Here is an 18,291-nt window from a genome sequence, read left to right on the forward strand (position 1 = left end):
TCCCCACTGCTAGAATTTTGTACAGAATTCCCGGTTTGGTGAATGAAGGAGATGGTTGAAGGTGATACCAAGGAAGTATTGATATGCCAGAGGGTAGGAAGGCCCTTCAGAGGGACCTGGGCAGGTTGGATCAATGGGCAGAGGCCAATGAGGTTCGACATGGCTGAGTGCTGGGTCCTGCACTTTGGCCACAACAACCCCATGCAACACTACAGGCTTGGGGCAGAGTGGCTCGAAAGCTATGCAGAAAAAAAAGGATCTGGAGGTGTTGGTCAATGCTCACTTGAACATGAGCCAGCAGTGTGCCCAGGTGGCCAAGAAGGCCAACGGCATCCTGGCTTGTGTCAGTAGTGTGGCCAGCAGGACCAGAGAGGTGATTGTCCCCCTGTACTCTGCTCTGGTGAGGCCACACCTTGACTACTGTGTTCAGTTCTGGGCCCCTCAGTACAAGAAGGACATCAAGACCCTGAAGTATGTCCAGAGCAGGGCTACGAAGCTGGTGAAGGGCCTGGAACACAAGTCCTATGAGAAGCAGCTGAGTGAACTGGGGCTGTTTAGTCTGGAGAAGAGGAGGCTCAGGGGAGACCTTATTGCTCTCTACAACTACTTCAGGAAGTTGTGGGGAGCTGGGGGTCATCCTCTTCTCACAGATAACTAGTGATAGGACTACAGGGAATTTCAAGTTGCACCAAGTGAAGTTTCGGTTAGAAATTAGGAGACGTTTCTTCTCAGAAAGAGTAGTTAGGCACTGGAATGGATTGCCCAAGGAGGTGTTGGAGTCACCATCTCTGGGGGTGTTCAAGGAAAGGTTGGATCCGGTGCTTAGGGACATGGTTTTGTGGGTAATATTGGTGGTAGGGGGATGGTTGGACTGGATGATCTTGGAGGTCTTTTCCAACCTTAATGATTCTATGACTGTGTTGACTTAGCAGGGTTATCACAGCTTTTAGACAGGCAGTCTGGAAGCAAGGAAACACAGCCTGAGAAGATTATTGTGTCAAAGATTTTCAGAGCAGAGGCATTCTGTGGATGAATGTTAGGATGAAAAAAATATACAACACGGAGCATTTTGTACTCTCTCGGCTTTCAGAAGAAAGCTCTAATCCCACCACCTGACCTAAGCACTTGTAACAGAATTATGAATAACATGAAGCTAATTCCCATGCAGATTATATGTAAAAGATATAAATTCACCTCAAATTATTTTTAGTTCTCTTTGCTTTCCAAAATCATCCCCAGTGAAATACACCAAGCCAACCCATTATGAAACAAGGAGCTTTAGCCAGCGTGCTACCAATGCCACTATGCATTCAGTTAATAAAACGGTACTACAATTTGCAGAACTACTAGAGGTAAAGTTTCTTTAGGGATCCATTTGACAATACAGATAAATCTGAGTCCTTTCCTTAGCAAAGCAATCAACACCCACTACTTAAACAATGCTGAGAACACTCTAAGAGAATTTAAAAATTTTTCTCCCTATCCTTTCGAATGCCCAAGCATCTATAGCTATTCCTAGAACTATGGATTTTGGAGCCTAGATTGGGAACAAAACGGTCCTCCTTTACTTTAAGGGAGCTACAGTTAAAGCAAAAGTTTATGCTGAGCAGCTCAAACAAAAGGAGATGGAAACACATTTCTTGGATCAAAATATTCTGAGGCCAGCAATACACCTCTGTACGTAAATGGAATTCATGTCAGTTTAGATTTTGTTACTTATGGATTTGCGTTACGTGGATTAAGCTTTGTTGTGGAATTGGGAAAAAAAAAAAAAAGTGAACTAATTTATCAGATTTTTGTCAAAAGTTTGTGATTCAAAAATTTGTGAAGGTGTTTTGACTACTACATCGTAAATATGACACAACACTAGATGTTATAAGCGCTGATCCCAGTGATCCTTACCATCAATTCCAGTGCAGCACTTTGACCACAAGATCTCAAAACTCTAACAGGCTTAAATCTCTGCTTCAAGTTTCCCTTTTTTGCTTAACAGTTTCACACTGGGGTATGCAATTCTGAGTGACAAATGGGTGACAGTTATTTCCAGTTCTCCAAATATTACAGAGCTGGAATAAAACTTACTGGCTGTGTAATCCTCCTGATGTTTTTATTGATGACTTTACATAATCCCTTTCTAATACTGATGAATGTTCATTTTAACATGATAGACTGCTTTTATAACTAGAAACATCTCCTTTCTGATCCCTGTAAATTCAGTTTTTAGCCATTTCTTCTCATGACACAGTTACTTGTCTCTCCTTTTGTATACCTTTGCTCTAGCAACAGATAAAAGGAAATACTCTTCTCCATTTCTCTGCTAAGCCAACAATATAATATGTGAGAAAGTTATGTAATTATCTTCTTAATTATCAGGAGTCTCATACCCAGCACCTTGCACACTGAGCCTGCACTTTAATTTGAACTTTTACCACTATGTGAATACAAACACTAACAGTAGTAGCAGTTCATGGCACCACTGAGATACTTCAGAATTAGCTACAATTACACGGTATATTTACAGAAACGCTATCAAAATAAATTAGCTACTCACATAGTGAGACAGAAAACTCAGACATTGATTCTCAGTACATTTCAACTGCATTCAACAGAAACAGCTTAGCACATTTAATCATTTTAAGCACTAAGGATCATTTCTTCAACTGCTTCAAGTCACATACATATGATGCATACTGCAGCAGGCTTTATCACCACTACCCAGAGCTCACTAGAGTACAGTTAGATGGGAAAACAAAAACAAACAAAATAGAACAAAAACCCAAGATGATTAAACTCAGGTTTTGCTTTGCAAATGCAGTATGTATAGCAAGTTTCATCTAAATTTATAAAGACTAAGTATATCGTCTTACATGGCAGCAGCACTAAAAAATCTTGTGATCCATACATGATACAATTTTTCTTGCTTATACATTCCCATACAATCCCAAGGACCTAAACAATAACTGGTTACTGTAGTTTGCATTCAGTCATTGTAGGAGACCATGGAAGGGAAAAAAATAAACAAGTTATGCTACAGGTAGCAGAAAAAGAAATTAAGCCACAGGGACAGCAAAGAAGAAATGACTGCGACTGGTTTTAACAATCAAGTTTCATAAACTGCATCAAAGTCTCAAGGAAAAATACGTAATTTTATCTTGACCATGTCTGTTTGGCAAACCTCTACAGACAAAACAACTCTAATAGCATGAACTGCGGAATGATTGCTGCCTTGGGCACATTTCCAAATGAGTGAGAGCTCATGTTTTTTCCTCTCAACTTGGCGCGCAACAAGCAGCGACCATCAGCACATCATGACCTGAATAATAAACAAACTCCAAATTGGAAATCTGTTCTCAAGCCTCAAAAGAAAGTTCTAAGTACATCAGGGTGCCACACCAAAAACAAAACCCAGTGACAAATGACAAGAAAAAAGATACCCAAAAGACATGCAATGAAATAAAGGAACTGAATTTTATTATTACTGAAAAATCATTACACCAGCTTCTGTCTAAATGCCTGAGAAAAGATTACCTTACGAATAACCTAGATAATGACAGGAGTAAGTCATGTTTAATTATTCTACGTATTTCCTGATACTGACAATCATATTTTTTCCACGTATAAAGCTCCGCCAGTTTATAAATTGCCATAAGGAAATTTCTGGCATGTTTTAGAACTTGCCCCAGTTTAACTTACTCTCATATGTGCCATTACACGAGTTCCACGATTTCAGATTTAGCTTAAGTTCAGTCATTATCTGTGCATATGAGACTCATATAATGAAAGTTCTCAATAGGTAAGGAAGAACTAGGGTTCAGAGGGAGCCAAAACAACTCACTTGTGAAGCTCCTCCAGCCTCCCTGGAAGCAGCAATGTCTTTGCCCACTACAGATTACTCCTAAGGGAACAGTAATGAGAGCCCTGATAGCACTGTGTGCTCAGAGCTTGGTCAATCTCACTTCAGGCCATTACAAGGTAGGTCACTGCCACTGTCCTATGGATTGATGATACAGATGGCAATTTTAGACCGAGATGGAGTGAGGCAGAGTGTGGTACTGAAGGTAACTAGAGTCATCTGGCACACTGGATGACAGAAGAGTGGTGAGGGTCTCTCTGAGAACAGGACCTAGTGCAGCCACACTAACAGCTATACCCAATTATTCCAAATTGATCTGCCTAAATTCAGACTGCAAGTCTGAAACTAGTGTTAAAGTTTAGGTGACCCAAAATGCCCTTATTTTCCCTTGACCACAAAAACCCACCCACACATACAACCATGCCCCACAAACATACAGCTCGGCTATGCTGGAAGCTCACATTCAGTGACAGTAAGAAAAGAGAATCTGTAGGTGACGTGCCGGTAAGGAAGCCATAAGTATCTCCCTCAGGAATACTTGTGCCAAGTCTAATATCTGAAAGGTCAACAGCTGCTGTTTTCTCTACATCACAGCTTATCTGTGGCAGAAGCTCCCCTGTTTTTCAGAGAGAACACCTAAGTTTTTCTCCTGCTATCAACACCAGGGTATTTAAGCTGTTGAGAAAGCAATGGTCTCTCTCTTTCTCTGACACATACTCATTTTACCTTGTGAAAGGTTAATTTATTCTGCTTTGGGATTGCAAATTTGCAGTAGTCACAACTATTGCTCAACATAACACAGCAGGTTGAGGGAGGCGATTGTCCCCCTTTGCTCTGCCCTTGTGAGGCCCCACTTGGTGTGCTGCATCCAGGTCTGGGTCCCCAGCACGTGAAGGATGTAGGGCTGTCCGAGCAGGTCCAGAGGAGGGCCACAAAGACAATCAGGGGGCTGGAGCACCTCTCCTGTGAAGAAAGGCTGAGAGAGCTGGGGCTGTTCGGCCTTGAGAAGAGAAGGCTCCGGGGTGACTTTATTGCAGCCTTTCAATACTTAAAGGGGGGTTATAAAAATATGAAGAAAGTTGTTTTTTGCTTGGTCAGATAATAATAGGACAAGGGGGGATGGTTTTTAACTAAAAGAGGGGGGATTTAGATTAGAGGTTAGGAGGAAATTCTTCACGCAGAGGGTGCTGAGGCCCTGGAACAGGCTGCCCAGAGAAGATATGGATACCCCATCCCTGGAGTTGCTCAAGGCCAGGTTAGATGAGGCCCTGGACTACCTGATCTAGTGGGAGGTGTTCCTGCCTATAGCAGGGGGTTGGAGTTAGATCATCTTTAAGGTCCCTTCCAACTGGGGCCATTCTATGATTCTGTGATAACGGCTATCATAAGAGACATTCTAATCTGTAATATTGGAGGAAAATGGCTTTAAAAACTGCTTTCTTCTTTCAAACCCGATAAAGTGATTCATACAAGGAACATATTTATCAAAAGAAAGCTCCTACTGAGCACCCTTGTTTGCACATCTGATACAGACACTGTCATATGTTCTTGTCTAAATCACGTAGCCAAGCAATGCAGATATATTCCATTTACTAAATCCTCCAAAAGCTATTGTACTTTATTTGCTGCTGTGATGATTATCAAGGCGTGTTTTTTCTTTATTCTCTCTTTTTTTAAAGTTATCTAAGTGAAGTTAAAAGCAGTGTTGTACAATTAATCACCCCTGAACCAACTATGTCACTCACCACAGTCTGCTATCACTGAAGACAGATGTCATGAGGTGAGCACAGATCACAAAGCCCTGCCTGTACATATCCTTCTTCTAAACTGGGGCTAATAACAAAAAAAAAAACAGGGAAGTAAGTGATCATAAGTTTACTGAAATACAGCACTGGATGATAAACACTGTCCTAGTAAACTCGCATGCTGGCTTGCACGAAATGTCAGCCTGTTCAGCCAGACACTAACATCCTAGCATTGCCTAAAGACCTTGCAACAAATTAGTGCTTTACCAGTGTTCACTGTGTATCACCTCCGTCAGTGAAAGGAGAGCCAGCATAATTCTTCCAACACCTCAGGACTGGTTTCAGTCTAATTGCAACTAAGATCATGCTGTGGTTTATGCTAGAAATTAGGTGAAAAAAATCTTTTCTAAAAATGGTGGGTACAATTAGTTGCTATCAATCAGTATTAGTTATACTTATTTTGGACCAAGGGAGCATGAAAAAAAAGTCAAGCCCTCAAACACTAGTCACATTCAAGACAAGGCAGAAACCGGATTGTGTAGGCAGAGATGCTTCACTGGAGGCTGAATGCCTACAGAGAGGATGGGTATTCATCTAGCTGAGCTGTCAGTATGTACAGAACAGGAGAACAGATTCTGAGTGAGTGAAAAAAAACAGAATCCAACTGTGAAGCAGCAGAAAAACAAGGACCATTGAGGAAGCGATGCAGGCCTGAAAGAAAGCAAAGAAGTTTGCCTGTGCTAAATGCTGGCTGGAAAAGGGGACTAGGAATATTGAACCAGAAAGCCGTGTTCTGTTCAAGTTTTCTCCATACTTCCATATAATTAACTATATATGCAAAAAATTTCCATGTAATTATACATCTATATAACATCTTTGATAACTTCAAAGCAGTAGCAACAATATCTCTCAAAGGAATCAAGTTTAAAAAGGGATCTTCACTGTAAGGGAGATACCGTTTTGAGCGCTATGTAAAAAAGCAATCTTAAAATGTGAGGCTGTCTTCCAGTTTGAGGAATTCCCTCTTAATTATTTAAAGCCAGACAAAATACAATACTCTGGAAGAGATATCACAGGGAACAGGCTTGCCCTGGCAGAAAATTCCTTAGATGATCCAACTGGTCCTTCCTCGTTTCCAGTGTCTGGAGAGCCAGCTGAGATTATGCAATTTAGTATGATGCCAGGACACTGCAGTCCTTCGGGGCAACCCACAAATACCATGTTTGTTGTCACTCTCTATTTTAGACACTCTAAATATAGGCCCATTAGACTTGATGGTGCTGATCATTTAGCATGACTACCCCATTTTAAGAGAAAGAAAAGTATCTCTGGAAGAAAAACATGCATGAGCAAAGGGACCCAGTATTTTATATGCCATTAGAAAAAAAAATAAACAAAGTATAAACAAAGACCTTGTCAAGTCAAATTCTTACATGGTAAATAGTATGCTTGCATTACTACTAATACATTTGTATGCATTACTACTGTCTAATACATTTGTGTGCAATTGTATTTGTTTAATAATGATCAAAACGTGAAATAAGAGTGTGTGGTATACTAAGTGTAGAACAGAGCATATGAGAAAGCACATTGATGTCAATAAAAATAAAACTTGTTTCAGTGGAGAAAATAAGAACCTGTTTTGGAATATGTCTGTCAGCAGGCCCTTATGTAGTCAGCAGGGTCAGTAAGATGGCAGTAGAGGTAAATACTCATTCCTCAGCATTACTCATCTTCTGGAAGTTCCTGGGAAATAGAACGCCAAAGGTTTCTTCTCCTCAGGTGCAAAAGGGCAGAGCCTTTTGCTGTGTATGAAGTTCTGAATTCCCTGCTTTCAAACTTCCAACTCTTTGCCATCATCCGCTTCAGTGAGCAGCAGCTGCTCATCACCCTTATGGTGCTACTCCCCTGATAGTTAGCTGCGCTGGTGAGCCAGCATGCAGCTCCACGCGTTCCAGGAAAGGTAGCCAAGATACATTGCCATGTATCCACATGAGGTCATGTAAACTCTGCAGGGGTACACAGTGAGAGGTGGACCCCTGTGGTATATGGAGGCAGCAAATCACTTTTTTTTTTTTTTTTAAATTACACTCAGCATTTTGCTGAGGAAGCTACAAGAGGAGCATAGTGTGCATAACAACAGCAGCAACAAGGACCAATTTCACATCATGCTCAACAGCATCAAGTACCGCAGGACAGTTAATGCCAACATTATTGTATGGCTTCTATGAGATGCTTGTCTTTTAATCGGGTACTAATGTCCAGTTGCAAGGCATTCAGGATAGTGACACATGGGCAGTATTATGCACTGAAATTCATGTAATCCTTCTCCCAAAGGAATGGCTGATACTAGCCCCTGGTCTCACAGTGCTTGGAACAGCTCCGACAGTCACTGTGCCAACACACTTGCGAGCCAGCAGTCAGCAGATCATAAAACAGTGATCAAGGATGAAAAAAAGGAATAGACAATGGCTACTCACTCATCAGCTAGGGCACTATTGCTCAAGAAAACCGTCAAGAAATGGAATAGCAGGGAGCACTGCATTACAGGCACACTGACAGAGCTGCACAGACACCTGGGGGAGAAGGTGGGCCGTGGAGCAAGCTGTTTGCTGGGGGTGCTTCTGCAGTGACTGCTGCTTCTGTGCCTGGCTCCTGACAGTGGTATACAAGCACTGCAGGTACACGTACTTGTGTGCAATGCAAATGGGATGCAGACAAGAAGATTTTAAAATATTTGAGATATTTACCTCCGTCTTTCATAGAGGCACAGATCCACAAAGGGACTGAGACTCTCAATTGCTGTTACCAGGCCTGGCAGTAACTTCCTGTACCAGGGCTGTAAACCTGATTCCAGCCCCATTTACACAGAAAAACAAAAGCACGTTGTGAACTACTGGAATTGAGCAGAATTAGAAGAATTTACTTTTCTTCAAGACAAACAAAATTCCTGAAAGGAAGGGATTAAAACCTTAAAGTTAGCACTCATTTCAGTGTCACAGGAAAGTTTAATCCAGCTGTTTGGAGCTGCAGCTCCCAAAAGATCATGGCCACCCTCAATTAGTCTTAGCTCCAAGCATTTTCCTTTCAACAGCTTGGATTGAATACAGGGAGTATTTGCAATCTTTTCTGGGAAAAAAAAAAAAAAAAAAAAAAAAAAAAAAAAAGTGAACATTGATATGCTGGTGTCAAACTCTGAGCATATAAGTAGTGTGATAAACCAATACAGCTGCCTCCTTTCAGAAATTTGGCCAATTACATTGTGGAAGTCACAGAGATGAGTTACTTATGAGGAGGGGAAAAGCCTGAACCTGCCCAGCCTATTCTACCAGCCTACCTCTTTCAGTGACATTTGAGATTCTGGCAGTGCATACCAAAAAAATATGCTCCCAGATACCCACTGAGCTTTTATTCCTCATGTTGAACCAAATACCTTGTAATTTGGAATTATATGTAGGAACACACACCTGATGTTTGCACCGCATATAATTTTTTACATATGGGATATAATTTTAGCCAGGCAAGTATTTAAACTTCAGTGAACTGGAAATAATATGGCAAGGATGAGAGAAGCTGGAACATTTCTGGTGGTAAGTTTCTGTCCTCAAGGAGAAGCTAGTAATTAAACAGCAACTAATCATTAAACTTCATAGGCCAAATTCTTCTCTACAGCTGCTCCACTAAAACCACTTCATTAGAAAAATAAACTGGCCCTGTGCTATGGAGCTTGACCAGCTCAAGTTTCAGTTATGCAGCTAGTAATACTTATTCTCTTCCAAAATGCTTAGTAGGGCTATTTCCATGTGCCTCAATCACCCACATGACCACAAAACCACCACACAGTCCTGCAAAATGGTACCTTCTGTTCACGAGAGGCCTCTGCTTTAGATGGCAAAAAAAAGAAAATTACTGTATTGCATACTCACCCCCATTTTCAAGAGTAAATTAAAGATGAGTCTTTCATTTCGTCTCTCAGCTGGCAAACCCAAAAGCCCACAGCTTCTGTAAATATTCACATCTACAAATGCCAGCTAGAACTTGGCCTAAAAGAGCATAATGAAACAAGAAACAACTCCAAAAACTGATCCTATTACTCCAGCACACCAGGCAGGTCTGCTGCCCATGGACCACAGGAGCTCTGCTTTGAATCAGTGCTCCAGCATCCACTGGCTGCTCTTTGAATACGACAACAGTTTTGCATGACTACAGCACCGTCATAGGATCTCAAAGTGTACCAGTCAATTCTATCCTCGGTTTCAAGCCAAAATGATAGTGCTGAGACATTTAGTTTGGTTACCTTAACAAATGGAGATGAATCACATTTCATTCAACTCCGGACACCCAGAGTTAGACATCTAAGCAGTCATCTGATGCTCTGTTTATAGTTAATACAAGGAAGATGACACCCCCAGAGTACCCTTTATCTGATCTATTTTAGAACAAGGTGAATCCCCCTTCAGAAAGCCTAAGGCAACCAACTTAGGCTCGTATGTCTTTTGCACACCTACATTAGGGCACCTGAAGCTCAGCCAAAAATAATGTTGTACCAATACCCAACTTCAGCATGTTTTCAACGTTTTAGGAAATACTTAGTGTCAGAAAAGCACATATGAAGGATTTGGGGACAGGTGAGGGCAAAAGTTCTTTAATTTATGGCTCCCTTTCAACAGCTGTATAGAAGTGATTTTAAGAAACCTACACATCTCAGTAACCTACTTTCTATAAAAGTATATTCTATTAATAAAGCACTATTTGTTTGTATTGCTATCCAAGGGACACATGTTAATTTCATCTCTTTGGTTTTTTAAACCATTATGCTTTGATGTTTTTCCCACGTATTTTTGTGTAAATATACATCAAGGAATATGTTAAATAAATAAAGTGCAAACAAGCTGTTCAAGATGATATATCCAATGCTTATATTAACCTTATCAATAGGAGCAGAACTGTAGGGTGAAATACTTGGCATTAAGGGACAGCTTTCACATTACTTCTTAGAGGCTTTTACTTCAAATTATCTCTAGTCTGATCCTGTGGATTGAATTTGCATTAGCACTTGGAGTACATTAAATGAGCGCCTGGAGTAATACGTCTTCTGGCTTCGTTTCAGCCAAAGCAAAATCAGTTGATGTACTCTGAGATGCAAAGTAAACTGCAGTTAAGCATGGATTATTGGGACATTCATTTTGAAAGCGTGCTCCTGTTGTAACCAATGCACTAATGCAGATACATCCGTAGTTTTTCAAAAAGGGATGGCACTTTCTCATTTTTTTTTCCCTGTCCAATCTCAGTCTATGAAATTTTACATCCTGAAGTTTTGAAAGTGATAGGATCTGCCACTCAGCTCACTTTATTTGCACATTTAGAAGATGAACAGTGAAAATTGATAGCATAAGTAAACAGGGATTTGTAAACCCCACCTGGGTGTCTATAGATAAGATTGCTCCCTTCAGATGAAATTCTGGCCCTGGCTGAGATTCTGGCAAAACTTTCACCATCTAAGAGGAGCAAAACTTAAAGTCCCCCTCTTGACAAATGTCCAGATGTATGAGCTGTAACACTTGTAGCTGTGTTTCCTAGGATTCAGATTTACCAGGTCACAGCTACAGCCATACTGCTGAAGACAACACGTGCTTGTATCCAAAGCATACAAAGACAGGCATTCCTTCCTTGAGGTTAAAGTTATTGCATCCATTAGCAGAACTCGCTATCCTTTAGGACACTATGCAGCATGGTTATGCAACAAAGAAAACATATTAAGAAATCAGAGGACAAAAAACATCTGGTTTTGCCATTGAGTACCTTATGGATTTCTTTTTTTAAATAATACAACTAGCATTTCAGAAAAAAATGCCTGAGAAGTTCCTTGTAAAGGCTCTCCTTTCCTAGCTGACAGCAGAGCAATCCTAAGCGATTGGCTCAGACATACCCAGCTCTTTAACTTGGCAAGATTGGGTTAGAAGATTGCTGCCACCACGTGAATCTTCATAGGTGTGTATACCTTCTTTGATGATGATGCTTTCTTCTTCTCTTTTTAGTTAAACTTTTCCATTTTCAAAGAGAAAGCTAATGTTGTTGAAAAGCTTCAGAGTGATGCTGAAGGCTTTACTTTCACAGCCTGCCTTTAGGCATAGGGCTTTTCAGCAGTTTAGAATTCATTTACTCTGTTCGTTGTCTACTGGCGGAGACCATGATGCCTGCTTTGCACAAAGCCTCAGCACAATACACGGGTTAAAGGCTGCAAGAGGAAGCAGGAGCAGAGCGCCAGAGCCAGGGAATCTACGAGCTGTGGTCCTTTAGTGAATGCCATCTTGGCAACCCCTCTCTGACTGGAAAAGTCATCGCTTCTGCAAGAGGGGCAACAGAAGCCTGGTAGAGCAGAACAGCTTGAGAGATTTCTAGCATACATCGATACTATTTCTCAGCCTCGTTTGCTGATGCCAGACTTGAGATAGCTGAAAATTAAGGACTCTAAACACGATGTGTTTAGCCCACTCACAATATGGTTTTAACCCACACACAGTCTGGGTTTCTCAACCAGGGAACTGTACCAGCTGCTACTTCTTAACAGGGTAGCTGGCAAGGTAGCACAAACAAGGGCTCCAGAGTGAAAACTGGGCACTATCGAGATGCAGCTGTCACTTTTGCACATCACAGCCTTTGGACTTTTACCTAAACCAACCACACAACAGAAGAGTAATTATGCCACTGATACAATTAGGGATCCAAGGAACTCACACAAAGGAGAAATCTGCAGCCTAAAGACCAAGATGTGCTGGCAAGTTCTTAATGCTAACTAAGGTTGTGAACCATAAGAGGCTACAGCGAGTCTGAATTGAGACACGGCACAATGTGGGAGAGAAAAATTTGGCCATTTCTCTTCCCAGAAAGTTTAAAGGTCATGTGCTTGATGGCTTTCATGTTTTAGAAATAATTCAAAAGCTACAAGTATAAGAAGAGCAGAGATCATTACATTTTCCAGCTGCGTTCCCATATGTAGGCAAAACGAGACATTAGCTCCTTGAGAACTACTGTGATTTGCTTTGTACTTGAGGTCTCCAGAGAAGTTATCATGAAATAACTAACATTATACAGAAAACCACAAAGATTGTTAGCTGAAAAAGTCATGGCATTACAGATCAAACGTAATTCATAACAAATACCACTTCAAGTTATAATCAAGACTGAAACTTTTGGAGAAGAGATAAGCTAGCTACTTGGAGGCAAAGTGTTTAGGAAAATAGCGTGCATTGCAAAATCCCATGTAATAGAACCCACTGCAGTAACTGGTCTTATTTGTGGCAACACAAACCTGATCTACTAACAAATTTGTTTAACTGGAAAATATTAAGGCAAAGTCCAGAGCTCGCGTGCATATTACACAAGGTAAATTTCACTCAGCTAGGCAGATAAAGAAAAAAAGAAACCAGTCACACACAACAGGCAGTGAACGTACGCGTTTTGCAAGCATCCTATGGTTTGCAATTTACTTGCCCAAACTAGTAAGTTTACAAAACACAATTTCACAGAAGACAAGAATGATTCATGGATGATTCACGAGTACAGAAATGCTCGTGTTTGCCAATTTTTTCCTTGAAAAACCTAAAAGTGCCCTCAAACCAAGACAGTGAACTTACTCCAAGGGTAACTGCCATGAGAAAGCCCAAGCAAGCCCTGGAAGCAGCGAGCTGTGAAGCACCACCTGACCTCGTCAGGCTGCCCGGAGTTATTTCTTCATTTGTTTCTCTTTGAAAAGCTACAGTCACACACACACAAAGATTGTACCGCGGGACAACAGCTGAGCCTGATGGCAGCAAACCAGTCAACAAAATTATTAACAGGAACCAACGGGGCGCAGCGCAGGCACCGAGCACAAGGGGTATTTAACTCGGGGAAGCGAGGAGCAAAGGGGCTGGATGTCAGTCAGCATAGAGCGGCACCCTGCACGGAAACCTGCTCTCAGTGCCTTCCTACCCTGCGGTTTACACAGGGTATCGGAGGCAGCCCGCAGGAGAGGAGCGTCAGCGCTGCCTTCCATCGCAGCACCCCTCATGCGGATACTGGCCGAGCACGGCAGGGGCCGGGGCAGGGGCTGACAGCCAGGAGCCCGGTGCTCTCCCCTTGGTAAAGGCGGAGCTAACCCCAATTCCCCCTGTCCCCCGGCTTCCCCCTACCTGCGCGGTGCCGCTCCCCGGGGACACGCCGCCGCCGTGGGACCGGGCTGGGCTCCGCTGGGCTCGGCCGGCGCAAGCAGCGGCCCCCGGCCCGCCCCGGGCCCGGCGTCGGCAGCGCGGGGCCGCCGCCATTGGGCGCTCCCCGGCGGCGCGGAGAGGGGGCGGCGGCGCCGCATTGGGCCGTGAGGCCCCGGCCCGCCCCCGGGGCGGCGGCAGGGCGCTGAGGGGCTCGGCCGCGGCGGGGGACGGGACGGGTCCGGGGCTCGGGTTCTTGTCTCCGGCTACCGCCAGGGAAGGCTCCCGGCCGAGGGGCGGCCTCCCCTCCTGCCCGTGTGAATGTAAATAATACAGAGGGAACGGCACTTCGGGAATATATAATAAAAATATAAAAGCAGTCTCTTTCGGGGTGTTCAACAGAAAAGCTTACATATGTCAGCGCTTGTTTACAACTGATCCTAACCATGATTTTTTTATACCCACTTCTGGTACAGAGTAATAGGTGCCTCAAGGCTTATGGCATTAGATGGGTAGGTTTCACAGCTCAGGTGTCATCCCCAGCCCATGTGTTCGTCAGGATTAATAAAACTGCAATGCCCATGAAACACTTTTTTTTTTTTTTTTTTTAGTGTTGAGGTGTAGTATTACAGGCCTTGTAATATTAATCTAAAGTATTCACTTTATTTCTGTCTTTAAAGATTCCAGCTTTCAATCTGCATATGCAAACAGCTTTATGGAGGCTTTCATTTTTAACTCTAACAGTCTTGAAGTGGAAGAAAGCCAAGTTGAGGAAAAGGACTGGGGTACCATCCACCCATTCTACAGGGATGCAGCTGAACCCAGACCTTAGCAGATTTAGGCAATTACTGCTGAGCACTGAGGAGGTATCATCAGAGAGCTTCCTAGAAAACTGAAGCATGCAAGCTGAGAAATGTTACTTACCTTAACAGCTGCACAATGGCACTGTTTAACACCATTAACTAACATCAGAGTGACTAAAAAAAAACAAAACACAAATCACACAAGTTTTGAAACAGATCACCTAGGGAAGAAGGCAGTGAAGCACTCCTGCAGAAGACTGGGAAATGCTCAAATGCCAAGAGCAACAGGCCCACACCATCAGGGTGACTGCAGCATGCTTGGCTCTTGAACATATCTGGCTCACCCTATCTTGCATTTGTCTTGAAAGGGCTTTCAATGAGGCCTTGCACCCTGCCACCCAAAGCAAGGGCCATGCCATGGGGCAGGTGCAGGACACAGTCTGGCTAGTGGGTTGATGTGAGTGCCAGCTTAAGCTGGGCAGGGGAAAACACACAGCTTGGACACTTTTGAACCTGCAGACCCTGTGCAGTCCTACCCAGCAGCATGAAGTGTTCATTTCCCAAACAAAGATAATCAAGAAAGGTGGACTTTGGATAGCAGGTGTAATCACATATGTAAATATAATGACTGACTACAGCAAGGACAGGGGATGGCTCTGCCCAGGTACAGCTGCTGTCTTTGTCTCTTCTCATAAGTCATTTATGAAACAAAAGTACTATGGATTAGCAGCTCCCCTATACATTCCCCATCTTTAATAAATCCAAGAGCTAGAACAACGTCACTGACCTCTGCTCCACTGATGTGGAAGAGATCTCACTTAGTAACAGAGTTCAAGGGACTCCGAGTCTGCCAGTACCATCCAGGTTTGGTCAAGCCTTGAACCCCATTTCTTCCCTCCAACAACATAGATACTGAGCAAGTAAACTAGAATCATCCCTAATCTCATGTTTTAAATATACACATCACCTCATTTTTTGTTCTTTCAACTTTGCAGACAATATAATGAAATATTAATGTTTAAATTTTAAAAAAAAGAGGATACTTAATAATCCATTACACTTTGGGAAGCTCTTAACTATGGTATTTTATTCCAATTCAATCCAATCCAAAACAATGATTCCCAAGCAAATTTCACTGCAGATTTCATTGAATTACATCAGTTCATTAAGTGAGATATATTTAATTGTATTAAATGAAGTGAGAAAGTGCCAGCGCGATCTCTGGAGATTGATGTAACTCTTGGTGACACCTCAGCAGGGGCCCAATTCAGCAATGTACTGAAGCACATCCAGATTATTATTATTATTTTTTTTTTTAACCCACATGGACCTGTTTCCATGACTAAGTAAATTCATGCTCCACATACCTGTTAATACCATGTCACAGAGTCCAGCTTCACAGGTATATTCACGTATGTGCCTCAGCCCATAGGTTGATATTGACTCCACACAGAGAACAGCAAGATAAAATACACAGGTATGCCAAAAAATTGCTTGTTCAGCTTCCTTACCTTACACGCACATGGATGCATGAGAAGTCTTGGCTTCAGCTGACACATGCAAGCTTGAAAGATCTGAGAGATGAACATGGCCTGGATATTTGTGTTGCCCCAGTTTTGGCAAGATTAGTTTAAAGCTGATAGTCTATCACCTTCATTTCCCATGCATAGACCGGGCATTTTCCACATGGAAAGAAATTGCTCAGATGTCCAGGCACCCTTGTTTTGCCATATATCAGCAAACCAAAGTGATCAGTAGCCACAGAGAATGCTCTGTGACATGAACAAATGAGAAATTTGTGGAACAGTAGTGCTACAAGCACTGCAGTCAGTGTAGGATTCTGGAAGTTGGAAGTGTTAAGTGCTTATAATAAAAGTGACAAGTACAGGGAGAGTTAAGATGTACATGTTTGCAAAGTCTTTATGTAATTTGAAAACTTCCTTTCCCGTAGTTGCGAGAAAATCTTAATGATTTCACATCTAGAAATCCTGAGACAATAAAAATTTGTTTTATTGTACTTAAATAAGGAATAATATTTTTAAATGACACAGTCTACCTTTTGTCCTTGTACCTTTCACAGAGAGCTCTTATAGAACTAATAAGATCCTAAATTTGAAATGTTAAAAAAGGAAGCTTACTTTTAGCTTGCAAAGTGATTTATTTTCCCCCAACTGCTCATTTGCAGCATTTACCACAGAACTTTTTCAGTTTTCAACCAAAGGATGAGTAAATATGAGAACAATATTTTATGATGCTGAATATACAGAAACATTTAAAAATCATTCCTATCAACCTATGCTTTGGAGATAAATTAAGAATGACAAATGTAGTGAAGAGCAAACTTCTGGGGGCTTGTAAAGTCAGTATCATATTTAGGCCCCCATCAAAGAAGAAAAATTTAACATGTACATTTTTTTTTTATAGTATCTTTGTGGAGCTCTTCACTGAACATGCAAGGTATGCCTACCAGAGTAAGTGAACATTGTTAATACACCATCACATTCACTAAAATGGGTAGTTGAGACATGCATGTACATTAATCAAGAACCATTTCTTTCTTGCTCTTTAAGGAGTTCCTACTTGCACCCTTTACCTTCCAATGAGCAAAAGATTAGATTCTTAGTAGGAAATCCATACAGCTGTTTATTTAGCAAAGGGGCAGAAAAAGCCAACACAGCTGTGTAGTGAGATCACATTTATCTCACTAAGCTTGAACTCTTACTTTAGTCACCTCCCTTCTGTGCAATGTTTCCCAGACCTCAACATCAAGTCAGACTCAAAATTACTTAAGATATGAAATCCTTTAATTATCCAATTGCAGATAAGCATTTAGCATCAGGCTTTATATTCCATTATAAAATTTATAGTATTTTGTGTAACAACTATTCCTAATGGACTGTTCAGACCAATAATCAAGTTGATGAGAACCAGAGAGTAAATTAAATGCTACATGAAAAAATTTAACCCAAGTCCTCTTGATCTCACAGCATCAGTAATGAAGGTAATCAACTGCTGGAAAACGCAGAAAGCATATAGATTTTCAGGCCTTCTGTTTTTGAATTTAAAGGTGGATCCTTCTTATAATTCAAATGCATTAGCTGTAGGCTGGCACATGCGAGATATTTCTTCAGTAGTTTTAACATTGGCTATAACAATGTTAGATTATATGAAATGCATTTTTTTCATATGTCCATTTTTAATAGCATTAATGTGAAAAATATTAATGCAAGTGAGCTTTTCCATTAAAATTGTCAATAGGTCTGGAAAAATATGAAAAAAATATTCAAAACAACTTAAATGCCATTAATGCATTTCCAATATATATTAAACTCCAGAACCTACCAAGCTTTAAAGTAAGATTGGTGAGAAACAAGTATTTCTGTAAAGTACACATTTGAAGTTATTTGTATAGCTCAAATATTTTACCAGATGGCCTCATTAGCCAAAAAAAAATGATTGTTAAAAAAAGATCTCTACCTGCTGCCAAACATTTTCACTTGCTTTAGTAAGAAAGAATATGCACTCGAAGAAAATCTAGAGTTAACTTTGCAAAAATAGCTGCTGTCCTGGAAGCTATGCCCAACTAGTCCACATGTTATCTGCAAGAAGTATCCCAGAGACATTGCAAGAGAGACTAGTACAAATAGCTACGAAAAACTTAATGTACAGTAAGCTGTGCAATCAATTTAAGGTTTTCTTTT

At 41.4% G+C, this 18,291-nt stretch overlaps 1 protein-coding gene across 2 annotated transcripts in view; it reads right to left on the minus strand.

Annotated features, from left to right (window-relative positions):
• Window positions 1-13,857, minus strand: part of STON2 (stonin 2) — a 72,688-nt gene extending 58,831 nt beyond the window's left edge. For both annotated transcript variants that reach the window (XM_032188662.1, XM_032188661.1), the window contains exon 1: window positions 13,773-13,857. The gene's annotated coding sequence lies outside the window, so the exon portion shown is untranslated. The remainder of the gene's footprint in view (window positions 1-13,772) is intronic.
• Window positions 13,858-18,291: the final 4,434 nt, after the last annotated feature.

This window comes from Aythya fuligula, chromosome 5, assembly GCF_009819795.1.
Source record: "Aythya fuligula isolate bAytFul2 chromosome 5, bAytFul2.pri, whole genome shotgun sequence".
Taxonomy (NCBI): Eukaryota; Metazoa; Chordata; class Aves; order Anseriformes; family Anatidae; genus Aythya; species Aythya fuligula.